The 27,962-nt window shown below is 36.1% G+C and overlaps 1 protein-coding gene across 1 annotated transcript in view; it reads left to right on the top strand.

The window, feature by feature from the left end:
• Nucleotides 1-1,830: 1,830 nt before the first annotated feature.
• The window catches only part of PIK3CA (phosphatidylinositol-4,5-bisphosphate 3-kinase catalytic subunit alpha), a 78,662-nt gene continuing 52,530 nt past the window's right edge, over nucleotides 1,831-27,962 (top strand). The window contains exon 1 of the mRNA XM_032340358.1: nucleotides 1,831-2,306. The gene's annotated coding sequence lies outside the window, so the exon portion shown is untranslated. The remainder of the gene's footprint in view (nucleotides 2,307-27,962) is intronic.

Below are 27,962 nucleotides of genomic sequence, written 5' to 3'. Positions count from 1 at the left end.
ACGGAAATAAATCCAAAAGGCAAGTATCTGTTGCCATATTTTCAATGTGTTAGAATAGAATAATTGTTTCATCTTGGACATTTCACCCCCTAACTTTGAAAAACTTAGAATACAATTCTTAAATTCTAAAGAATTCCATTTTTCGCTTGATTGACAGTCTGAGAACTGCTATTTCAACTTTTCCTTTAAAACACTCTTCCTACAGCCACAGGACACTTGAGCAATGAGTTTTGTCATATAGATGTCTGTATACACTGAAAAACAGTGCAAACATTTAAAAGCAAGATAAAACACATGATAGATCAGTGGTCATCAAATAAATCAAATGCATCAACTGAGAATTGGGCTATAAATGCTACTCCTGCAAAGTGAATAATCACGCATTCAAGTACCAGGTATGCCATTTTCTGCTATGATACATGATTTCTTAAGTGCCGATCATCACATAACAAAAATTACACATTGCAATTTACATTTTCTTATTTAAACATAAATTTTAGAAGGAAAAATATAGCAAAGACTAGCAAAGACTACCTATTAATATTTCAAAAAACTCTGTGCCTGGAAACATAGTTTTGGAAATGCTGCCTTAAGGTTTACTTTGACTCCTGGCTCAACGTTGTTTGCTTCCTCTCCCCGTCCCCCTGCCCCCTCCCTTAAATTCCCTGCTCTGGAGTAAATAACATCATGTCCTGAAACTACGGGAAAAAATCCTGGTTCAAGAGAAAAATTTAGAAACATACGCCTCTGGAATGTAAGATGAAAAACCAGACCTTAAGAGAAAGAAAACAAGAAATAGTCAAATGATAGTATGAAAACATAAAGGAATGAATCTCATTTACGATTGCGTACGGACGTGTGATGTTAGAGCAAAAATTGGTTATTGGTCAGGTTTTTGCCCTTGGATGACAAATGGGACTATAACCTCTCTAGGGTGGGTCACTTCCAAGACGTAAAAATTCAAAAGAACGGATGTTTGAGGGCTTGTATTGCAGACTTCAATCACGTCCCGAGCCTTTTCAATACAATGAAAGACCACCAGGGGGAGAAACGCGAAGAACACTGGACCTTTATAAGAACCGCGATCTCAAAAGGCAACAGATCCCATTATTCTTAAGGAAAGGGGTGGAGGGAGTGGGATTCTGTAGCAAACAGCAGAAAGCTTGAATCTAATCTATAGCTGAGAGCTTTTCTGAAGTCTCCGTGGGCACTACGCGAAAAAAGGTCTTCTCAAGTCAGAACTGAATCCTACAAGCTGACTCAAATCTGAATTTAAACACATTGCAAAAGGTCTCCCCGGAGTGAGTCAGGATTGCAGAGGGGGGTGGCAGTGTATTACTCTTCCGATTTGGGCTATAACTTAACTTTACATTGGCAGAATGACGCGCACCAGCGCTTCCTAAAGTGCCTTCTTTCTAGTATCCATAACCATTTCGGGTTCGCCACTGACAACGGCGGTGAACCACCAAGGCCCCTTCTCTGGCCCCCAAACAAGAGGAAATCTCATTTCCTCTGTGGGCGTATAAGTGCAAGATCTTACTCGATCCCAATACTCCTGTATGTCTACCCTAGACTGCCTAGTGCCCGTGGAAACAGATACACAACACATATGCCGTCCTAGGATGACACAACATCCTCACTGCTGCAAAAGACGGAGCATAAACACACCCGCTCCAGAAAGGCACCCCTCCACCACACGAACTTCGGGCGGAAAAACAAGGCGCAAGCGCACTGCCACACTGTTACCCGATTTGCCCACTTCCCCCTCCCGGGCTCAGCAATTTCACTTCCCCTCCTTTGCACTTCTACTTCCGGGGTATTGTAGGCTCAGCCCCTCCTCAGTTCTTACCCTCCTGTGCCCGAGGAGGGGGGGAGTCGAGGGGGTGGGGAAGAGTTCGTTGTTTGTTTACACGATGTGAGCGGAAAAAGAGACCAATAAAGTTTATTCTGGAAACAAAAGGAAAAAAAACAGGGTGACAGAGAAAGGAGACGGGGGCGGGGGCCTGTGGCGGGGGCTGGAGAGAAGAGGGAGCTAGAAGGAGAAAGCGGCAGTTCCGGTGCCGCCGCTGCGGCCGCTGAGGTCTTGGGCTGCTGCTGCCGCGGCCGCTGGGGCTGGGGCCGCCGGCGAGGCAGGGCTCGGGCCCGGCCGGGCAGCTCCGGAGCGGCGGGGGAGAGGGGCCGGGAGGCGGGGGCCGTGCCGCCCGCTCTCCTCTCCCTCGGCGCCGCCGCCGCCGCCGCCGCCGCCGCCGCCCGCGGGGCTGGGACCCGATGCGGTTAGAGCCGCGGAGCCTGGAGGAGACCCGAGCGTGAGTAGAGCGCGGACTGGCCGGGAGCGGGCGCGGCCGGGCTGGGAATGGGGTGGGTGTGGGGGCCTCTCCGGCGCGCCCTGGTATTGGGCGGGGGCTCCCCACGGGTCGTCTCTCAGGGTCGGCCCGCTGCAGACTTCGGCTAGGATCGCCGCTCCCTCTTCCCCGCCTGCCGCTGGCCTCACCCAGATGCAGAGGCGAGGGCTAGCCGTGTACTCTCCTTTCCCCCTGGCCGCCTCCTCGCTCCTGGTTTCCTTCCTCTCTCATTTTTGGAGATGGGGTGGCTGGAATCTGAGGAAGTGCACCCAGGGCCGCCGCCCCGGTGGCAGTAGCTCGGTGCCCCGCACCCTTGCACGCCCACCGGGCCCGCGGGGGGCCGGGCTGCCGCGACCACCGCGGCGTGAGGGATCCTGATGGAGCCGCGGGCAGTCCCATAAGGGCTGTCATGACCCAGGACTCCGGCCCTGCCAGCCGGACGACCCTGCGTTTGTCTCACGCTGAGTTTAAATCGCCCGGCTGGGGCAGGGAAGGAAAACCGCTCCCCCCACCCCGCGGTTCCCCTCCAACCCTTTCTCTCTAGGTTGTTGTTGTTTTTGTTTTGTTTTGTTTTGTTTTCCTTTTAACCGAGACAGTCAAACGTATTGGATCTTTCATTCATAGACCCTAGACATTGTCTCGTGATTTCGGTCTTTACTAAGTCTATTATGTGATGCCCGTTTCATAGCTCCTAAGTGGTTCAGAAAGGTAGGGTACGCCCAGCATTGGACTATGTAAACACCAGACGTTCAGCCTGTGTTTTGACCGCGGCTTGAGGGGTTTATTTTAGGATGCTAAAGGAATAGTGGTGATGGTGGCTAGTCCCCAGACTTAGGAATCAGGAATCGAAAGCTATTTCTGAGATGAGGGACTGTTTACAGAGTTCTACGACGGGTGAGAAAGCGCAACAAGAGGGGGGCTTTGAGGAAAACAGCTCGTATATTCTTTAATGAATTAGAGTTGTGATTTCGTTTTAGAAAAAGCTTCCTCATTCCGGCGCCTTTGTGCACATTCGGCACACAGGTTTGCGATATGTTTTGAATCTATTTTGTGAGGCCCCGGAGAACCCCTCGAAAACTTGGGTAGATAAACTGCTGGTAACTCAAGTCGGATGATTTCAGTGGCCACATTTGAACCACTGCAGGCAGTATTGGTCGCAGACTCTCTTCCTTAGATAATAGATTCTTGGGGGTATTTGCTTACAAATTTGCTTTTATGCTGGATTGTGTGATGTTGAGAAGAGACCTGAAAAAACCTTAAGATACCATGTTGCTAATTTAAATTGGATAAGTCAATATTTTATGTCTTTATTAAGAGGCCCTTGAAGCAACTGCAGTGTAAGAATTTATTAGTATGTCTGTGTATTCAAGTTTTAAGATTTTTTAACTGAAGTGTTGAATTCTGGTTGACAGCATAGATCTCTAGATAAACATCACATGTTATGGAAAATTTTAATTATCAGATTAACTGTTCTGCAGTGTCATCAACCAAAATTATCTGAGGAGGGCCCAGTAGGGTGTGTGTGTGTGTGTGTGTGTGTGTGTGTGTTGGTGCTTGTTTTGTTTTTTAAGTTTTCTTGTCTCATGTTTTGGGATAAAATTAAATAAAATGACATCCATAACTTTTTTCAAAAGTTTCTTGTGCATTTTTTCATCTCTGTAAAATAGAGTGCTTTTCTTCACAAACTAGGTGGTTGAAAGAAATGATAGCACATCTTAATAGTAATAACTCCATGGAGGAAATACCGAGAAAGTAAATGAATATTAACAATATTCAGTTGACTGTGAGAATAAAGTTTGAAAGGCATTTCTGTCAGTTTTAGTTGAAGAATTAAAAATGAACCACATGTAAATGCAGAACGTGTTTTATATAAAGTTTTTAAATTTTAAGTAAATTGGATATAACATGAAAGATGTCACTGGATACAGTACTGTACTTGAACTGAAAGATTACTGCAGGAATGTGTATATTCTCATGGGGCTGGATATATGTAAAAGGGAGACTAAAAGAACAGTGACTTTGCCTGGCTCTGTGTATGGAACAGTCCTTCTGGAGGCAGAACTTCCTTCCTGTCAGGATAAGATCCTCTCCATCCCAAATAAGTATTCCCTTAAAAAAAAAAAAAAAAAAAAAAAAAAACTAAACTAAATTTATAAATAAAATACTTGTATAAGAACATAGATCATAATAACTTTTTCCTAAAACAGTTTACCTTGTGTGTAGCTTTCCTGATTAGAGCCCTTTACTGAACAAAGAGTTTTAACATTTGTTGTTACCATTAAAGGGTATTTGCTCTGTTGATCTGTTTATTTGAAAAGAGCTAACTTAATCCCAATTGATCTCTTTAGTAACTAGAGTAGCATTAAAAAGATCAGTTCTCTATTTTATTCTTTTAATATCTTGAATTCCAAGGTAGCTGTGATTCTTTAAGTGAAATGTGTTCCTTAAGCCTTATAAAAGATCTCATCTTTGGTAAAAATATTTATGATCCTTAAAATTGTGCAATTTTAGCAGCATAAATCATGGAATATTGTGGTTTATATTTTATTAGCAGAGTTATCAAGCTGTTTTCTTAAGTGTTGTCTTGAGTTACAGCAGTCCTGTAGGCAGGTAGTATTACTGCCTGAGAAATGACATTTTAATCTAAGGTCATACAGGTGTCAGGTGACAGACTCATTGACAAAACCAGTGTTTTCTGACTCATTTTACTATATCAAGTTACCTCTAACCTGCTTCATCCTGCTTTTTAATAGCCAAACTAAGGCCTAGAGAAGTCAATTACTTAAGATCACTTTTTTCTTTATTTCCAGTAAAAATATATATTTTAAATTCCCTATATTGCTTAAACAGTAGTTTTCAATCCTGGATACACATTAGAATCATCTAGTTAGCTTTTTTAAAAGTACCAGTACCAGGGTCTCATTCCCAGAGATTCCAATTTAATTGATCTGAGATAATTGATCTGATTTGTTTGTTTTAAAGTTCCCCAGGTAGTAGTAATAGACAAGATTGTAAAGCCCTTTCTTTCAAGGACCTGTATGATTTGGTCCTTGCTTGTCTCTAGGTTCTTTTCTCTCCCACACCTTCCTTGGCCTTTCCCTGATCTCTTGTGCAAATGCTCTTCCTGAAGTATTTGCGTACTCCATACCTCTTCCTTAACTAGCTGACTCCTACTTGTTTTTCATAACCACCTCCTTTGAAAAGTCTAGTCTGAGTTAAGTATTCTTGCTTCCTGTTCCCATAGCATTTTGTATTCCCACTGTCATAGCATTGATTCACTGCATTATAATTGCCTATTTATTTCTCTGTATCCTCCACCAGGATATAAATTCCATGGGAAGGATAGGGAATCCTTCTATTTTATATACAGTTGTATTCTTATTGCCAAGCACAGTAGCCAGTACATAATAAGCACTTATTAACTGTATAAATAAAGATATTGGCAACAGATTTCTTTACAACATGTATTAATTTACAAACATCAATTAAGTTTTTATTCCTGCCAAATACATTTAATATATTTGGTCACTAAGAATGTATATCCCTGAACTTGCCACACACGTAATTTTATTTGGAGACAGGCAAGGCATTATAAATTATATATAAATTATACCAAGCATGACTCAGCCCCAAACACACACACAAGCAATAATGAGGATCATTATTAGGCACAGAACTGTACTGGAAATCAGGAGACTTGAATTCAAATCCCAGCTTCACCACAAGCATTAGGTCCTTAGGCAAGTCTCAATCTTTTGGGGTCTCTATTTACTCTTCTGCAATACAGAGAGATTGTACCAACTGCTCTACATGCTACTCAGTGGTCTCCCCTTAAAAGCCAATGAGTACTAAAAATACTGGCTTTGGAATCTGAGGCTCCTTGGTTCAGTACCTGGCTCTTACAGTTTCTGGCAGGATTACTTTGGACAGATTTCCTAATCTGCATAATAGTAGTAATTACTATTCAGTGGAGTTGTTATTGTTGAATTAAATGAAATACAGATCCAAGAGAGTTTTTGCCCTGTCTCACATTGTATCAAATGTTCATTTCCTTTCCCCTTAGGAGGTCTTAGATCTCACAAGTGGACTTATCTGAGGTAACAGAAAGACATAGTTTATGTAATCCTGTTTGCCACTTTGCTAACTGCTAGCATTACAGGTGTGACTAGGGACCAAAACCAGTGTGGCTTTTAGTTTCATTTTCTTGGAACCACATTGCATTGTCAAACACTCAGGTGTTAGTCCATCTACTTGGGAAGTAATTGTGCCTAGAACTTTCAACCATGACAAGGTATCAATACATCTCTAATAAATAATATGAAGGAAGAGAGAGTTTGGTGACCTTAAACTATCTCCAAAACTAAGTGAAATCAGACTTAAACATTCCAAAAGAAGGGGACAAATGAAAACTAAGGGTGATTTATAAAAGAAGACCCAGAAATTTGGTGAAATTTCTATTCACTAAAGCTAAAATTCAGGGACCATTATTTAGTAATTTCTAGGAGATATAGAAAATATACCTCTGGTCAGGGCCAACTCCAGAAGATAAAATTGCTCTTGATGTCAGATTAGCAATTACAGATATCAACAGACCAAAATTATTGATATTTTCCATATTGATATTGATATTTTTCTCTATTTAAATATATAGTTATTTTAGCCTTTATTTAGTAATAAAGAGTAACCTTACATGTGGTGTAATAATACCTATTTGCTGAAGTTTCTTGATACCAATTTTATTTTCATATACAAATTGGTATGCCTGAGTTTTCCCTTAAGTTTATGTTTAAAGTGAATTTTAAGATGCCTGGGTAGCTCAGTCAGTTAAGCATCTGCCTTCAGCTCAGGTCATGATCCCAGGATTCTGGGATTGAGTCCCACAGGGGGCTCCCTGCTCAACAGGGAGTCTGCTTCTCCCTCTCCCTTTGCCCCTCCTCCCTGCACATGCTCACTCTTTCTTTATCTTTCCCTCTTTCTCAAAGAAATAAATAAAATCTTTTAAAAAATAAAATAAAGTGATTTTTATTGCCAGTTATTTTGGGAAAAATACCATGCTAAAAATTGGAGAGGAAAAGCTAAAATATTAGGGTATAAAAAAGAAATACAAAGGAACACATAATGAAGTTAGAGGATTCAACTTGAAGGCTTGAGATTTCCATCATTGGAAGGGTTATTGAATCTTAAATGTACCAATAATGTTTTATAGGTATATCTTATTCACATTTAATACTTTATTCTGTGAACTAATTGATCCTAGTTAAGGAATTTTTAGGTGCTTTCTCCCTCTTCCCAAATACATAGTTTGGGGAGTTTAAAGTTAAAATGTGCCAATAAAGGATTTGTAAGTTTATAAGAAATGTGTTAGCTTAGAGCTTTTTTCAAGTTTAATATTTCTTAAGGTAGAGCTGTTTTTAGTGTGGATTATAGAGCTCTGATATAGAGGGCTAAGGGATTAATTCCAGTCCCAAAATGCTACTTTGTGTTTGTGTATGGGGAAGCAGAAACAGATTATATCTTTTTCTTCATTGATGGGATAGGAATTGTATTATGTTGCTTGCTAAGTTACTCTTATAATTAATGAGATAATTTAAGTAATCCCAAATTACATAAAATTAAGGAAGAATGTATACATACTAATCATTATTCTAAGTTTATATCTACTACAAGAATAACATATTTCATATTTAGCCCAACAATTACTTATTTCTTCTGTATTATTTTAGTAGCTACCTTGGTAATTTATCAAATTGTTATTTATTAGAAATTAAGTTTTAGTAACTTTTAGCATACAATTGCAGTTATTACGGGGTCTTTGTATCAAAGCCAGCATTACCATTTGCAATAGAGGTGGGATTTAAAAAATAGTAAGAATTCTTACAGATCCTACCTATCTGGTACACTTCAGATTTTAAATATTTGTGTAGTGGAAGCCAAAAAAGTCAATGTTGTGATTTGGAAAACAAAACAAAACAAAACAAATGCTGCAACAGGATAGAATCATATACTCTGATCATAATTCTCTTGCTAAATTCAATACTAACTCAGGAGTTAGTAAGACTTAGTGGAGAGATGTATCTTACAAAGTACTATAGAAATTTAAAGCAATATGTAAAGATAACTTTAAGCATACATTTTTGAACAGGAAGAAACCATGTGTGTTCATTTACCTTCAGCACCTAACATAGTGCCTAAAAGTAAGTGGCCAATATGCATTGATATTTTTGCAGTAGGATCAATAATTGAGAATCAAAATAATTTTATCTTTTATCAATTTGTAGCTATGTACTTTAAACTATCCGTAAAGTAAGATAATTTCTCTGTGCCAGTCTAGTTGATGATTTATTTAGAATAGACTTGAAGTATATCAGAAACACTTTTCAGTAAGTTGTTAACTAGTTGCATATTTTTGTTGCTATTTGGAGATATTTTTAACAAAGATTGATAGGTTAAGGAGAGGCTGTGTGCTATGGTGAAAACAATATAAGATTAGGAATCTAAAATCTGGATTCCATATTGAACTATTAACTAATTGTTTGGTTTTAGATCTTCATCTTTTAACACTTGTTCCTTTTACCTACACAATTTCTAATGTTCTTTACAATTCAAAAATTCTGTGAGATTCCTAGTATTTTAAAGTCTATATTGGAGGCCACCTGAGTGGCTCAGTCTATTAAGCATCTGCTTTGGGCTCCGTCATGATTCCTAAAGTCCAGGCATTGAGCCCTCCATTGGACTCCCTGCTCGGAGGGAAGCCTGCCTCTCTCTCTGTCTCTCTCTGTCTCTCCCCCAGCTTGTGTGCACGCTCTCTCTCTCTGTCACTCTCGCTGTCTCTCAAATAAATAAAAAATAAAATCTTTGGGGTGCCTGGGTGGCTCAGTGGATTAAAGCCTCTGCCTTCAGCTCAGGTCATGATCCCAGGGTCCTGGGATTGAGCCCTACATCGGGCTCTCTGCTCAGCGGGGACCCTGCTCCCTCCTCTCTCTGCCTGCCTCTCTGCCTACTTGTGATCTCTGTCAAATAAATAAATAATATCTTTAAAAGTAAAATCTTTTAAAAATAAAATAAAAATAAAGTTTTTTTTATTGCGGGGAAAAGTAAGCCACTCCCTAAAAAGGGAAGATAGTCTATGTCAGTTTGTTATATTTTCAGAAATTAAAATCTTTCTGTCTGCCTGTTTATAAATTTGCATGTATTTGAAGGCCCTTGTGTGAAATTCTGTTGCATAAACAAACTGCCATCAGAAAAGAATGGACTGGAAAGGGTTTTTTGTTTTTGTTTTTGTTTTTCTTTCTGAAACCATCAGTGACTTTGGAAAATCAAACTACTTCAGGCGTGGCCATTTTGGTTACTGGCACTGAGAGTAGTTGAATAACTGACAGGCATTGAGAATAGGTCATCCATTTGCACACCAGTTGCCAGGGTTATAAAGGCCAGCAAACCTGTCACAGTACCCTTAATAGCCACTGGTCACCATCCTTACTTGTTAAAGACTTCTAGGAAACTATGTTCCAGAATTTCCTTTGGTGACCCATCCCACTAGATGGTTTTCAGAAAATGTGTTCTAATTTTAGGAATGTAACTCCAGAAGCAGAGTAAGCCTTTTTCTTTTTTTTAATATATCATTTTTATGCAGACAAGTACAAGGAAAGATGACAAAAATCATTGTTCTTGATTGGAAAACATTGGTGTTTATGCTACTAATTTGTTGTTTCTATAGCTATTCAAATTACTCACCTATAGGGTTTGAATATTTTTTAACCAGCTAACTGTTCAAGTTATGAGATACTATTTAGGTTTTTTTAAAAAAATACTTTATTTATTTGTTAGAGCATAAGCGGGATGGGATGGAGGGAAAGGAAAAAGCAGACTCTCCGCTGAGCAGGGAGCCAGATGTGGGGCTCGATCCCAGGACCCCAAGATCATTACCTGAGCTGAAGGCAGACACTTAACCAACTAAGCTACCCAGGTACCCCTATTTAGAGTTATTATGACTATGTACTCATTTTTCAGCAAGCTAAACACATTTCTGTGGCTTATTTTTCTTTGAGAGATACTTTTCCAAGTACTTTTCTGATGGACTCATTGCAGGTCTGGGCCTGAAAGAACTATTACATTTTGAAACAATTGCCTCTAGCTTAAGAGTGAGTGAAATGTGTCTGAGTATGTGTGTGTGAGAGAGAGAGAGAGAGTTTTCTTTAGGAGGTTAGCTTCTTGGCAAGTGCAAAAATAAAAATCTTGAAGTTTTTTGCTAAGTAAGCTACTATTCTGTGAATATAGATGTATAGAGCACATCATCAAATATAAAGCATCATTAGTGGGAAAAATTGTGGAAAAAAGATTGAAATTAGGACTGTTAAAGTCCAATCTGAAATCAAACTATAGATGAAAAAGGGAAAGGAAAAACTCTTTTGTACTATCATTTTTTCAATTATAAATATTAATAATAACATCATTTTAAAGTTATTTTCCTTATGAAGATTTCCTTAAAATCTGATGGCTATTATTTGCATTTGAGACTCCAGTGGGCAGCATCTTAATATATTTATGAAAGAGATATCTGTATTCTTTTTCTCTAACTATATAGCAGCTGTAAAAGTTGAACATGACTTTTTGAAAGCAGCTTCTGTACTTGATAATTATAATGGTAGTAACACTCAAAGTAGTTTGGAATATTAGTAATTTTATATTGTGGAGACTGGTTGTTTTTTCTTCACTAAAAATGATGAAACTTCAAGTTACTTAGTGATATTATGGGATTCAGATTTCTTCAAAATCACTTTGAATAATTTTGACTAATTCTGTGGAATAAAAGGCAGCATTTTTTACAGCCATGTTGTGTTCATAGGCACTAATGTAACTAAATGTATATGTATATATCCATTTGTATACATGTATATGTATGAGTAGCTAAATGTATCTACTAATGTACAACTACTGAAGCACAGCAACCATATCATGCTATGGTCTTTTTTGTTGAGTATAAATATCAAGCATATAAATTAGTATATTTCTCTTGCAAATAATTTTTTGCCCAGTCAAAATGAAGGTAAGTAATCTGACAGTAGGACAGAATATTTGAAGCCAGGACAGTCTTAGAATCTTCACAAAATATGGTCAGTGTACTTGGCTTCTTTAATTTTCTTTTCTTTCTCCGAAATATATTATGTCATAATGGTTGAGAACATGTACTCTGGAGTCAGACTATTGAGATTAGTAGTTTTTGTTGTTTTTTGGTTTTGGGGTTTTTTTAAGATTTTATTTATTTATTTGACAGACAGAGATCACAAGTAGGCAGAGAGGCAGGCAGAGACAGAGAGAGGAGAAAGCAGGCTCCTTGCTAAGCAAAGAGCCCGATGTGGGGCTCGATTCCAGGACCCTGGGATCATGACCTGAGCCGAAGGCAGAGGCTTTAACCCACTGAGCCACCCAGACGCCCGAGATTAGTAGTTTTGTAGCTTAAGGCAGGTTATATTACCTGTCTGGGTTAAATATTCTTTGGGTTAATACACATTTCCTTGTTTGTAAAAAAAAAAAGGATGATAAGAGTACCTACATCATAATATTGTAATGAGGATTAAGTGACTAATATGTTAAAGCATTTAGAACAGTGCCTAGCATGTAGTAAGCACTCAATAAATATTTGTAGCCTCCTTGAAAGTACAAACTATGTCATATTCACCAATTTGGGTGGGGGGCTTTAACATTATGTAATGAATTGCATTTTGTCCATTCTTAGGATTTACATATGGATCCAGTCTTCGGAGAATAAACAATAAGGTTGCCTCCTAACAAGCTTCTTTATTACTGCTTGCTTTTTGTTCTGTTACAACTCTTAAAATTTCATTCTAGCTCTAGGAAGCTGAATTCTGTTTCATACCTTCATGCCTAAGTGAAGTTAGCATATGGAGATTTAGCTTGATAGGAATGAGGTTTTGATGGCGGAAGATACCAAGTAAATGAATGTACATTTTTCACATCTAGTCTAATTCTATTATGGATTGATTTTTTTTTCCCCCATCAATTCCTGGAATCTCAAAATCTTCAGCAGTATCTTAAAAGCACTCTGCCATTGAAGCAGTACTTGTTTCCAGCTACTAGGCATTTCTTTTCCCTGTCCTCCATGTCCTATGACCATAGTTGTATCATATTGTCACATAGTCCCTATGTTACATGGCTTTTATAAAATTCGCATGTCATGTTTTAAAGCTTCTTGTATCTCACCCATTATACTTGTTATGAAGTCTTTATTAAATACAATATTTAATTTTATGTACGATTTTGATACACAGTTTACACTCATTGGAAATTGTGTAAAACTTGCAAATTGTTTATGTGAAGATAAGGAAAGCAGCCATGTGTTTTGTTTTTGTTTTCTATGAGTTCAGTCTCTTATTCTTTGCCTTTAATTACTAAGTTACCTGCATAGATCACTGAAACAAATCTTTGAGTCATCATCTTGTCGGTACCTTACATAAATGAGACAGACTATTAGTTCATATTTAAGTTTTTGATAAATATATGTGTTTGTTTTCTCACCTCCTACTTTTTAGCAATTTAAACTGCTCTTGATGGTCTCACACCAAAACTTACTCTTCTCAAGCTGATGACCCCATTGCCTGTATCTCTCATACCAGATTGATAGTAACAATAAAATCCATGTGCTTTTTAAAAACTTTATATACAATTATTATTACTATTTTATATGGAAATTGCTTTAGAAAGGATCTGTAATTCTGGCACAGTTATTCAAAATTTCATTGTTACTTTTAAAGAATCATTAAGCATACTTCCAAACATGTTTTATACATGTAGAACTCTATAGAATTTCATCTCTTTTAAGGGGTGTGTGCACAATGAAAAAAAATTTAAACAGAACATGACAGTGGACTGCCCTAGTACTGACCAAGAGTTTATTGCCATACTATGTGGTTATGATTAACCTACACATTGGAGTTAAGAATTAACTACTTACTTTAAAATGGTATCATGGAGACCTAACAGCTGACAACCTATGTGAGAAAATTTCCTTGATTTTCTAAATGTACACATTAGTGTATACTTGGAATTACCTCAAACCCAAACTTTAATATTATGAATGTGGGAAAGAGTACTATTACAGATTTTGTTCACAAAGTCCGTAATAATGTTATCTCCCTTAGTCCTCACATTAGCTCTTCCATACATACATAGTCTTTCCACTACACACAGTAGGAAACTAAAGTTACACATCTAATCAGTACAGTGGAGTCTCATCACACTTAATTTACTTGAATTCAACTATATACACTCAGCCAAAAGTAAAATCATGACAAAAGTAATCATTTAAATATTGCAGTCACATCCCGCTACTGAGCTTTTGTTTCAAAATAGACATGAGATTAAAGGTGTGAATCTCTGTCACCTCAGATGACCTCAGCGTGTAGGTATGAACATCTCAGTGTTGAGTGTAATTCTGTTAGTCATATGTAATATTCATACAACATGGCTTCTAATGCCAAACCTGAAGCGCTTAATCAAAGAAACAGGAATTTATTCCAATGCTGGAAGAGAAACTGCTGTTTTAGACTTGCTGAGCAATTATGTTGGTTTCCAAGATGACCTTCAGCTATTGCCACAACAAACCACCCCACCACCTCTATGCGTGCATCCTCTCTGGTACATACGTGCACATGCATAAACCCACACCCTTTTAAATACATATATTTTATATATTGCACATATAATTTTATTGTGTGTTCTCGTTTGCTGTAAATATATTCTGTCTTTATGCAGAATATGTCTGTATAAGGCGGTATACAAAAAATGTGTACATTATAATTAATGGGTGATTTAAGAGATTTTTCAAGGAAAATGTTGAGTCTGTACATCCACAGACTGTATTGTTTGCCACTATATACCCAGAGTCTAGCACATTGCTAAGCACAAAGTTTATTGCATTACTGGGGAAAAAAAATCTTTAATACTTGGGTACTTATTTTTAAAATATAAATATACATGCACTGATCTTATTTTCTCAGCTCAAATTTTGAAGCTTTTGAAAAATCTGCTTCATATCCCAGATGAATTAGTCTTAAATCATTTTAGAAGAGTACAGAAATAGAATACTAGAAATTACAGCTATCTCACAACATCTGATCCTGATGTGACCACTGGACTTGGCGTTACTTAGTTTCTTTCTCTTGTCTCTTCCTTTTCATATGTATATGGATGGATTTGCTAAAAGAAACTCAGCCATACTACACAGAATTATTTTATAAAAACTCTGAGTATGTTTCTGCTGACTCTTCCACCTAAAGAAATGGAAAGGACATACAAATAAGGGGACAGATCTGCATGTTACTCTAACCTCCTTTTGTAGTCTTCATTCCCTTTGTACAAACATCCACTTTTTGAATCTCCTGTCTGATCTGTACAGGAAGGTAGAACTTCCCCCAGAGCCTTGGAAAGAGAAAAGTATACCCTGTGCTGCCACGTGCCAGTCTTTCTAGCTGGCTAGAAAATAAGACTGCTGGGCCAAGAAGACATGATCTTTCTCACACTGGGGGAGAAGAAAGGGTTTGCACAGTTAAATGGGACATTTGGTTATAATTCTAGATCAGAACCAGAATACTAACCTGCCTGCCAATCCTGTTACCCTAAACAATCCACTTAGGTTTTCTGAGCCTGAAAAGTTGTCACTAGATGGCTAGTAACTAAAAGAGATATTTCCAAGGTGCTGTGTTCCAGAAATGATTTTGTGCAAACTTTAAAAATGTAGAACTCATATAGCAACTATGAATAAGATAGAAATAAAAATAATTCAACAGGGGGTGCCTGGGTGGCTCAGTCGTTAAGCGTCTACCTTCTGCCATGTCATGATCCCAGGGTACTGGGATCAAGCCCTGGAGCTCTCCGCTTGGCGAGGAGCCTCCTTCTCTGTTTGTGTTCCCTCTCTCACTGTGTGTCTGTCAAATAAATAAGTAAAATCTTTTTTAAAAATAAGTAATAAAAATAATAATTCAATAATACATTAAGTCTACTTTATGATTATCAAGTATCTAAGAATGCAAAGATGGCTGAATATGAAATTTTATAATGCATAGGTCAATGAATCTGATCAGGAACATGAACATATCAGCAAACACGGTTTGCAGATACCAGAACATACTATAAAACTATAGTAAACAAAAGAGTTGGATTCTGACATAGCATTGGTGGCAAAGTTGGCAAAGGGAACTGAAATCCCAAAAATAGATACTCTAAATATAATAAAGCAATCCTTGGAAATCAGTAGAAAAAGGAAGACATTTAGTGCATGTTTTTGAGAGTGTTAAGTAGTGTTCAAAATAAACTTGAATCTTTATTTCATCTTATATACCAAAATAAACTCCAGGTAAATTGAAGAGTTAAATGAAATAGAGTAAATATCGTTATACTAGTCTCTCATTTAAGAAAGATATTTATGTGGATGGGGAAATACCTTCCAAACTTTAAAGAACTGGAAGGACTTATGAAGGGAAAGTTCATTAAATTTGACTCAGAACATTGACATTTATTCTGTCCTTTTCTCCCACTTCCCATCCCCCATACTAACGAACAAATTAAAGATGTGCAGAGCAGGATTTGAAATTTACAACTGTGTAGCAGAGGTTTGTCTCTAGTTATTTATTTATTGGATAAAACCATTTAATTGGGGGGCTTCAGGGAAGGAAAGCTTGAAAAGCTGGGAGACCAATGAGATCCCACAAGCTCGGCCAGCTAAGATCCCCGCAACTTCACCGTTGCAGAAAACCAAACATTTACCGTTAAATTTTAAGGTAAATTTCTACAAATGCTTTCAAAAGCACCAAGTTCAGGTTCTTACACTAAAGTGGAAAAAAAAGCAAATGGGAAAATGTTTCTCCCTGACACATAAAGAAGTGAAACTTTAAGAAGCAGTGATACATGTTTACTTTTTGAGTTAGCAAGAAATTTTTTCTAGTGGTTTTGTTGCTGATGAATGTACCAGGAAATGTGCTTGTTCGTATATTTCAGTTGGCAGTCTAAACTGATTAAACCCTTTGTAAAGCAAGTCAGCAATTTTTGTGCCTTTAAAATGAACATACCTTATGATCCCATAATCTTATTTGCAGCATTATCTATAACAATGAAAATTTTAAAACAACTTCAGTATTCCATAATTCAACTGTTCTCTCCCATAGAAATAGGTGGTCATAGAACACTATTGTTTTTGAAGAATTTACAGTAATGTGAGGAAATGTTTTTGAAGTGAAAATGCAAGATAAAAATCATTATACTTTATAAAAACAGTAATATAAACTGAGAAATAAACTAAAATATTCATAGGGGGAAAAAAGCCATAAGAGAGAATCTCAAAAAAAAGGGTAACAACAGTTGTCTTATACGTGTTTTTCACTCTTTTGTTTTCTTTGTTCATCCATGCACTGTTGCATTTTAAGTAGGCACAGAGCATCTTCGCAGATCTTAATAGAACTTCAGTCAGTACTGAAGTGAATGAATTTCTATAATAAGCCTGAGTTACTTTTGCATTAAAAGAGATATGAATACAATCCACATCTAAGTTAAGAAGTGTGGGAAGTGCTCTAGAAAGGAACCTGATTAATAATATCTTACACTTAGATTTCCAGTTTGCAAAATGTTTTCACAATTCCATTTCATATGATCCTTTTTTGTTAGTATTATTACTTGCTAAGTTAGGAATTTCTGTTAACCTTTACTTTCTCCTGCCTGAACAACCAAATCCAACTAATCACCAAATCTTGGGTATTTCTTTCTTGGAGAAATGTCTTTTGATGTCATTTTCACCTCTTCTCATAGCCTTATTTTAGTTCTTTCCTGTATCACTGAAGTACTCTGACTAGTCTCTCCACTTTTCTTTTACTTTCCACACTGCCGCCAAAATTATCAGACGTATAAATAGCCAGCAGAATTTCATGAATGTGCTATAATAAATGGGTTCTGGGGAAGAGAACAGGGGAGAGATTGACACTGCTTCCACGCTTTTGCCAAAATATCACTCATACTAAAATACAAAATTATCTGCTTAAAGTTTAGTAATTCCTTGTGACGTACATTGTTGCTTCTCAAGCTTTGAGTGTTTAAGAATCATCAGAGAATTTGTTACAATGTAAATTATCTCAGACTCTAAAAAATCTGATTCAATGCATCTGTGGGCCTGGGAACATGCATTTTAACAAGGCTTCCTACTCTTTATCCTATACCTGTGATCCCAGGACAGAATTTTGAAGAACAGTGATCTTGGAATAAAGTACAATCTCATTAATTTACTATCATTCTCATAATTTGGCACCAGCCTACTTTTCTGTATGCAGTTTCTATACTTTACCTTTCTGAACATCTTGCAGTCTAGCCATTGTGAACTGCCTCAGGCTCACCTAGTCCTTTCTGAACTTCTGTGCTCATCAAGCTTGGGCTGTTTCTGCTGCTTAGAACCCCTATTGCTCTGGCTGCTCCTACCCAATAACTTGGTGACCTGGCACATAATCTTGAGCTTCTGTGTAATCTCTGTTAAGTATTCCTGGACTCATTCTCCTAAACCAGTCAATCTCTCCCTCCTCTGTTTTCTCATAGCCTCTGTTTCTTAATAAGATATGCTTATTTGCATATCTGCATTCCTCCATAGATTATAAGCCTTTGAAGTCAGGGATGTCATTTTATTTATCTTATACCTTTAGCATAAGCCTGGTCCATAATAACTGCTTAATAAATGTGTGTCATATCATTAAAAATCCAAAGAAGAAGTGATTAGTCCCATTTTTCAGTGAGGAAAATAAGGTCTTAAAAAGTTAAGTACTCGCTTATAGTTACCCAGCTTGTAAGTATAGACTTGAGATTCATACGTCCAAGATACCTGGCTTCTTTTCTGGCTTTGGTCCTTACAGTTAAGGTAAACTGTCCCAGTAAAATTACATAAACACATGCCCTTTTTACCCCCCTCCCCCCAACTCATTTATCCGTTGATCATGTTTGGGGCAGGAGGTGTTTCAATAAACTTTCTCATCATGTTCACTCTCTATAAAATAAAAAAAAGAACTGATAACTAGATAGTAGACTGTTTGTCTTTCAGTTTCATCCAACCTCCTGTGCTCTACTTGGTGATGCTTACTTGTATCCCTTGTAGAAACCATATTATGGTACCTAATGGGGTTTCCACAAATGCTGGTTTAATTAAATTCAGCTGACATTTGTGTAGGTAATATTTTGTTCTGCAACAATTAAGACAAAAAGCTATATGTGCCTAAGTATTCAAGTAGGTTTCCACCATATTTTTTAAAGCTTCATTTTCATAGTTTGAATGTGTTTAGCCTTACTGTAGACTTCAGTCTTAAGGTGTTGATGGAAATCAACCACCAGCTGCAAAGTTCAGATCCAGAATGCCATAGAATACATGTAGCTATGGCTTGAACCAAATGTTAGCAATGAAATATTTAGTAGCAACTGTTCTTTTAAAAGAAACATTTTAGATAATTAGAGTCATCTTGTAATATCCTTATACCCAGCTGTCAGCTTTTTACTTTTTCTGCCAATATTTCTGGAACTGAAATCAAGAAAATGGAAATTAGGGTACCATACTTTGAAATACAGTAAACACTTGAAAAACTGTTATATCTTATAAAGATTTCCAAATAGAGTTCCTCTGTCAGTATCTCAAAGATACTTATAAAAAATAAATTTCTATATAACCCCAGTATAACCCCAATATTAAGCTGAAATATATGCATTGGTTAATAACAGGGACATTTGAGAATTTGAAAAACTGCCTCTATGAATAGCCATGGACTTGAAGATTATTGAAGTAAATTTGAGCATTTTAATTTCACTTTGAAATTTTGTTTCTTAATTTTGTTACCATATTTAATCAGCTTCTCACTATCGATACTTCCATTCTCCCTTCCTTTAGCATTTGTCATCTTTCTACTTTGAACATACTCAGATCTCCATTTTCCATCACATCAGCTTTCAGTAATAGTCCTGTTTCCCCACAATATTAGACAATGACATTACTCCATTTTTCCTTTCAAGTATTCTACCCTTTCACCACATATTAGGTAATTTTTACATTTTCAGGTAATGGTAACATTTACATTCTGTACTGTAACCATGCTTAACCGCTTATGTTTTGAATATAGGTAGATTTTAATAGTTGAAACAAATACTATTTACATGAACATGATTATGTAAAAACGTTTTATTTCACAACTAAGTAGAACTCTCGCATTAGATTTCTTTTTCTGTTCAACATCATGAACCATACAAAGAATATTTTTAGCATTTCAGTCACATGGTTCTTCTTTTCATACACTCTATGAATTGCTCAAAATTGTATTGTTTTGTTCATATTTTGAGCATGATTTTATTGTGTATTTGGGGGTTTTTCTCTAAAGTTTCCAGTTACCTTTTTTTTCTATTGTGAAAATAATCATGTACATTCTTCATATACATGCCTCTAATACTATGTAACTTCTCAATTCCTTTCTCTGCTGCTTGGAGTCAGTTGTATTCTTTGTCCTGAATGTATTTTACTTGGGCCATACAGTTTTCATCTGCTAGCTTGAGTTTATTACTTCTTACAGTTGATAAAACTTCATTCTAGGATTGCTTTTTCTTATTTTTTATATTGTTTGATCACTAGGTCAGTTCCACCATTTCTAGTATCGGATACTTTTTTTTTTAGTCATTTGTATACTTTTATTTTTAGAAGTATGTGTTGGTAAGAATTATCTTGATAATACATAGAATCTGTGTCTCCAATCCTGCATCTTTGTCCATTCTCTCTCTGCTGAATTTGTAAAGAACTTCTAACAAAAGCAAAGAAAATATGCAAACATCAACATGTTTAACACTCTTAGGCATCGCTGTCCTATAGAAAATTATTTAAATCATCTATTCCAATGTGCTCATTGTGCCAATCAGACCACCTCCATAAACTGTATTATAAAAGAGAACACACACACATCTAGTATCGGATATTTTGACCTCTGTCTTGACCTGCATCTTTGGTTGGCTAGAGTAGTAAATCAGGTACCTCAGAATTGGTTCATGGAAGTAAAACCCATGGAAGTACCTTTATTTTTTCTTGACACATGCTAATTTGCTGGATATAGAAATCCCAGTCAAATCCTTTCCCAACAGACTTTAATTACTGCATAGTTTTTCATTACTGATTATTTCTTAGTTTAATTCCAGTGTAGTTAACATACAGTGTTATATTAGTTTCAGGTATATAGTATTCACCACTGTTAAAATTGATGAGAAAAGTTTTGCCAGTCAGATAATTGTTCCTTTACATATTACCTATATTACCTAGTCCCCACCCTCCCCCCACCCCCACCGTGAAAGCTTTTAAGGCTTTTTATCTTCTATTGTCTGGTATGGAGGAGTTTTGGGTTTTTTTTTTTTTTTTTACACTTATTCTGCTAAGTTGTCTCTTTTAATCTAAATACGAAAGTCTTTCCAGCTCAGATGCTTTTTATTTCTTTAGTTTTCTTTCTCCATTTTTCTTATTTCTTCTGGAATAATAAATATTTGGTTGTTGGACCTTTTTGATTCATCTTATATATCTTTTTACCCCTCATTTTCAATATATTTTTTTTTTTTGCTCTTTGTTTTAGCAGGTTTTTTCAATTTTGAAAATCCAGTAGGTGAAATTCATCATTTAATTTGCCTTTTATTCTGAATAAAGATGTGTAATTATCATGTGGTTTTTTGTCACCTACATTTCTTTTTCTGTGAACTTCCAGTTAATATCCTTTTGTCTATTTCTTATTGGGTCATTCCTATTTATACCATAGGGATTTCTCCCATCATCTGTTATATGAGTAGTAGATAATTTTTACTAGTTTATCTTTTGTCTTTGCCTATGGTAGTTTTCCCCTACATGAAGTAATTTTTGTTTTTTGTGTAGTTGGATTTATTCACCTTTTTTATGGTGTCTTGATTTCACTCAGCAAAGGCTTCCTCACATATATGAAAAAAGATCATCTCATGTTTTCTTATAATACTTTTGTGTTTTATTTTTACATTATAATTATTATTCTAAGTGGAATTTCTTTTAATGTAAGGTGTAAATAGGGAACCCACACTTCTCTTCAAGTGTTCAGGCTATTGTTCCAAATGGTCTTTTCCCTATTGATTTGAAATGACACCTATATTATATAGTACATTCCATATCTATTTTTCTGTTTAAATGTTCTGTTCTGTTGATGTTACCTGTCATGAACTATATCTTAACCATTGTAATTATTGTGCTTTTATAATACATTTTAGTATCTGGTAGGACTAGACCCTTTTCTCTCCCTTCTTTTTCCCCCTCCCCTAATTTCTCCTAGGTTTTCCGCTGCTGTTTGTATTTTTTTTTTTTTATCATTAGAGTCAGCATGACAAATTCTGCACACACAAACCATACTAGTATTAATTGGTATCATGTTAAATGAACATCTTTATGAACTTGAGTCTTCCTGTCAAAGAATATGATCTGTTTTTCCTTTCCTTCAAGTCATTTATGTTATGTAGGAACATTTTAAAGTTTTCTTTATCTTAAAGCAGTAAAAATTAAACTCTCCCCTCCCCCATGTGACTGGTCACTTCTACCAAGATCATCTATTAAATAATATATCCTATTACCTCACTTAGAGATTCTGGGATTTTTTCTCCCATACAAAATTGCAGCAATTACTTGGGTTCATTTCCATACTCAGTTCTGTTCCCTGGATCTCTGTCAGCCAATATTATAAATACTGTTTGTTTTTTTTTTAAATGAAGCTTTAATGTCTGTTAAGGTTAGTGTTCCCTCATTATTCTTTTAAACATTCAGTATTTTGAAAGCTATTATAAAACTTCTTACACTATGTTAAAGGCTCTCTCTCTCACACACACAAAGAAAGCTACAGGCCTGCCTCACTTCAGGTATTAGTTGTCTTATATAAAGTATTACCTAATGGATTCATAGTTTGTGAAAACATACACATGCACACTCCACAATCAAATGGCATTTATGCCAGTAATACAGTGGGTCATTTTAACTTCAGGGTATCAGTAACACACATACACACATACATTCTCTTAATCACTCACACAAAACACACAACCTTAGTAAAATATGAATAGAAAGCTATTTCTTGACATATTAAATAATAAATATCCCAAACCAGAAACTTCAGTCAGGCTTAATAATGAAAGATTCACATTCCATTAATGTTTTCATGTTACGAATAACAAGAAACAATCAATAACTTTTCTCATTTGTGTTGGTGTACAATACTAATAGAGTTAAGGGAAAGAAAATGAGTATAAAGATGGAGAAGACAGATTATTAGCAAATTTTGGTTTCCTTTTTGTATATCCGTTTCCATCTCCTAACTTCCCAATCATGTCCTTCCCTCCAGAGTGCGGCCTGGGTTAATAGCATGTGATTAATTCTAGGAGGAAAAATAGAAGAAGATAAAGGAAAGTATATTTACATATGTTTTTATCCATATTTTATTAGTATAAAGTTATAATCAACATTTTCTTTTTAAAATATATTCTGACTCTGCCATTGTATTCCCTTTTTAAATCTGTATTTAATTTCCATCATTAAAATAATTGCATCTTCCATTAATGACAGCATGATGAGGTTGGGTGATTCTCCTCCATAGAAAACAGGCACAAGAATGTTAAAGTAACTATAATAATATCAGTGAAGATATATTGTAAAACAAAGAGTGATACTAGAGACACAGAAGGACATTTCATAATTATAGAGAAATGAATACAGCAGGAAAGTATAAAAATTCTAAGTATATATAAATGTAAGAGAAACACAAAATACATGAAGCAAAAGCTAACAAAACTGAAAGGAGAAATACATAATTCTACATTTAGAGTTGGAGATTTTAGTACCCTTCTCTCAACAGTTGTTAGAATAATAGGCAGAAAAACAAGATAAAGAAGACTTAAGTAAGGCAAATCTACCTAACTGACATCTTCATCTACAACTACAACAACACATTCAAAGTGGACTTGAAACATTCATCAAGATGAGCCATATACTGACCCACAAACAAAATATTAATAATATGAGAAAATTAAAATTATGCAGTGTGTTCTGCAACCACAAGGAATTAAATTAAAAATCAATGCCAGAAAAAAAAAAATCAGTGCAGAAAGAAATAAGGAAAATCCCCAAATATGTAGAAAATAAATAACATGTTTCTCAGTAACCCATAAGTGAAAGAAGAATTCACACGGTAAATTGGAAAATATTTTTACTGAATGAAAATAATACAACATATGAAAATATTCCTTGTATAGCTAAAACAGTGCTAAGAAAGACATAGCTTTAAAGACCTATTTCTAAGAAGGCCTAAAAGTAGTATCTGAGCTGCTGCTTTAAGAAGCTAAAAAAGAGAAAGTAAATTAAATCCAAAGTAAATAAAAGAATCTAAATAATAAAGATCAGATTAGAAATCAAGGAAATAGAAAATCAGTGAAATGAAAAACTGGTTCTTTAAAAAGTTCAATAAAATTGATAAACTTTTAACTAGAATGATCAAGAAAAAAGATGCTAATTAACAACATTAAGAATGAAAGAACGGGGGCCCGTGGGTGGCTCAGTGGGTTAAGCCTCTGCCTTCAGCTCAGGTCATGATCTCAGGGTCCTGGAATTGAGCCCCACATTGGGTTCTCCGCTCAACAGGTAGCCTGCTTCCCCCTCTCTCTCTGCGTGCCTCTCTGCCTACTTGTGATATGTCAAATAAATAAAATCTTTTAAAAAAAAAAAAAAATGAAAGAATGGATAGTATTAAAGATACTATAGATACTTAAAAATATAATAAAAGAATATCACAAACAAGTTTACAGTAACCAATTTGACAACTTAGATGACGTGGACAAATTCCTTGAAAAATACAAATGACCGAAATGGACTCAAGAAAAAACAGAAAATCTAAGGTACCTGGGTGGTACAGTTATTAAGCGTCCATCTCTTGGTTTCCGCTTAGGTCGTGATCTGAGGGTCCTGAGATCCAAACCCACATTGGGCTCTGCACTCAGCATGGAGTCAGCTTGGGATTCTCTTCTCCCTCGGCCCCACCCCCCAACATTCTCTCTCTAAAATAAGTAAATCTTTTTCTTTCTTTTTTTTTTTTTTAAAGAAAAAAAGGGAGGAAATAGACTTATGTAAAGAAATTCAGTTAGTAATTTAACACCTTCTAATCTAGCCCCCAAAGGCATAGCTGGTAATTCTGCAAAAAACGAAGGAATTAAAAATACCAGTCCTACCCAGATTTTCAGAAAATGCAGTAGTAGAAAATGTCACAGTGACATAAAATGTCATTTTATGAGGCCAGTATTACCCAGATGCCACAGCCAAATAAAGACATTGCAAGAAAAACAAAAAACTTGCAGACCGTATTCCTCATGAATACAGACACAAAAACCCTTAACAAAATATTAACATATTAAATCTAGCAATATATTAAAAGGATAATACATCATAGTTACGTGGGATTTATCCTAGCAATGCAGGGTTTCTTTAACTTCCAAAAATCGATTCAATGTAATATACCATGCTACTAAAATAAAGTTGAAAAAATCATATGACCATCTTAGTAGATGCAGAAAAGTATTTGACAAAATTCAACAAACTCAAACACTCTCAGCAAACTAGGAATTGAAGGCAACTTCCTTAACCTGATAAAGGATCTTTATGAAAAAAACAATATACTGGGGTGCCTGGGTGGCTTAGTCAGTTAAGTGTCTGACTCTTGATTTCAGGTCAGGTCATGTTCTTGGTGTTGTGATATCAGACCTCGCGTTGGGCTCTGCCCAGTAGGCAGTCTGCTTGAGATTTTCTCTTTCCCTCCCTTTCTCCCTCTTTCCCACCCCAACTCTTATGCATGCTCGCTGACTCTCTCAAATTAAATAAATCTTAAAACAAAAAAATTCTCTCTCTCCCTCTGCCCCTCATGTTTACTCACGCTCGCATGCTCTCAAAAGAGAGAGAGAGACAAAGCAAAGAAGAGAAAAGAAAGGAAAGGAAAAGGAAAGAGAAAAGAAAGACTTCGTGGTGAATTATTCTGTGCTTTTCCACTTAAGATCAAGACCAAGGCAGGGATGTTTACTCTCACCACTTTTATTCACCATTACACTGGAGGTCCTAGCTAGTGCATTAAGACAAGAGAAAGAAATGAAAAGTCTTACAGAATAGAAAGGATGAAGTAAAACTATTATTGTCAGGTGACATGTATATAGGAAGTTGTAAAGAATCTGCAAAAAAAAAAAAAAAAAACTAATTGAACTTATTAGCAAGGCTGTAGATGACAAGATAATAAATAAGAACTAATTGTAATTGTATATACTAGCAATGAGCTATCCAAAAATGAAATTAAAAAACAAAAACAAAATCACAGTAGCGTTATATAATTACTTAGAAATGAATTCAAAAAAGATATGCAAAACCTGTACACTGAAAACTGCAAAGTATTGCTGGCAAATTAAAGAAGACCTAGATTGGGACGCCTGGGTGGCTCAGTTGGTTAAGCAGCTGCCTTCGGCTCAGGTCATGATCCCAGCGTCCTGGGATCGAGTCCCACATCAGGCTCCTTGCTCGGCAGGGAGCCTGCTTCTCCCTCCGCCTCCGTCTGCCAGTGCTCACTCTCTATCTCTCTCTCTGACAAATAAATAAATAAATAAAATCTTTAAAGAAGACCTAGATTAATTGAGAGATACACCATGTTTTTGAATTGGAAGACTACATGTTTTTAGCATGGCTCTTCTCAAAAAATTTGATCTATAGTTAGTACAATCCCAATCAAAATATTGTCAGTCTTTTTCATAGAAATTGACTATATGATTCTAAAATTTATATGGAGGTGCAAAGGCATAAAGTAGCAGGAAAAAAATTAAGCACAAAATCTGAGGGCTTACTACATCTGGTTTTTAGACTTTCTATGAAGAAACAGTAGTCAAATGGTTCAATATTAGCCTAAGGGTAGACATATAGATGAATGGAAGAAATTTGGAGTCTAGAAATAGAATCATACTTAATAGGATAATTGATTTTTTACAAAGGTGCTAATGTAATTCAAAGGAGAAATAATCTTTTCAAAAAATTGTTCTGGAATACCTAGATGTCCTTGGGGGAATTTTTAAAAAGATCCTTAACACAGTTTTCACCAAACCCCTAAATTGATTCAAAACGAATCCAGACCTAAACATAAATGCAAAAATGAAAACATCATGACAAGTGAAAGAAGTTAGACACAAAAGATTACATACTGAATTATTTCAGTTATCTGAAATTCCAAAATTAGAAAAATTTACAGTGACAGAAACCAGATTCATAGTTACCTATGACCTGGGGTAAGAATGCAGATTGAGGATTGACCACAAAGGGAGAAAATTTTTAGGGGTAGGTAATTCACTGTTTTTAACTTGATTATGGTGGTAATTTTCACAACTGTTGCACATTTACCAAGACACATTGAACCTAATTTTAAATTACCTCAGATAAACTGAAATACAAATACAATCATGTGATTTTAAATTACTACTGAAAGATTTATTTAAAAGTTTACTGCTCCTCCTTCCTCCCATCCTCTCCCCTTAATGTGTCTTGCCTTATATAATTCTTCAGGAAAACCACTTTCAGCTGTTTCAGCTACTTATATTTTCTAGCTTGTAATAATGGGGTATAGCACTATCCCTTGGCCCACCAATATTTGAGATTCATTCATTTCTTCTTCTTCTTCTTCTTCTTCTTTTTTTTTTTTTTTAATTTGACAGACAGAGATCACAAGTAGGCAGAGAGGCAGAGGAAGAAGCAGGCTCCTTGCTGAGCAGAGAGCCCGATGCGGGGCTCTATCCCAGGACCCTGAGATCATGACCTGAGCCGAAGGCAGAGGCTTTAACCCACTGAGCCACCCAGGCACCCCTCATTCATTTATTTTTATAATGTGATTTTAACTCTTTTTATGCCTTATTTTGCCTTCTCTCACAAACTAATATATTTAGTTATTACTGGTTAAATACACACTTAGTGTTTTCATTATTATGACCATAAAGTTATTGTTCAGTAATGAAGCAAATAGTGCATGTGGTTATATCTTTTCTGGGTTTCATTTTTATTAAATAATTATCTCATTTAAAAATTCTGCTTACTTACCATTGTTATCTGAGTGTCTTCCCATATAGTCCTTCTTTGTAATATCTTTCACCTGTAAGATAATTAGTTTGGTTATTTTCCTAAGATATCCTTCCTAGAGCCTTCAGCTTTTCTGATTTAATCATTACTGCTCCCTAGGTCTCTTTCACAGCTGTTTTCATAAGACTTCTCTTTGGTATCATCCTGGAAATTCCCTATACCTGCTTCCTGTGTTGGAGCCTTGATTTCCTGTGCCCCATACCTTCATGGTTTATTCCCTCATTTACAGGAGCATATCTTCTAATGGCTTCCTAAAAAGGGATAACGGAGATGTAAATTTTTTGAGGTTTTGCATTCCTTAATGTCATTTTCTACTCCTACAATTATGTGATATTTTAGGTGAGTGTAGAATTCTAGATTGAAAATAATTTTTACTCAGAATTTTTGCAGTGTTGGTCTACTGCCTTCTATCTTCC

This window comes from Mustela erminea, chromosome 1 (assembly GCF_009829155.1).
Source record: "Mustela erminea isolate mMusErm1 chromosome 1, mMusErm1.Pri, whole genome shotgun sequence".
NCBI lineage: Eukaryota > Metazoa > Chordata > Mammalia > Carnivora > Mustelidae > Mustela > Mustela erminea.
This window is presented reverse-complemented; position numbering and strand designations above follow the sequence as displayed.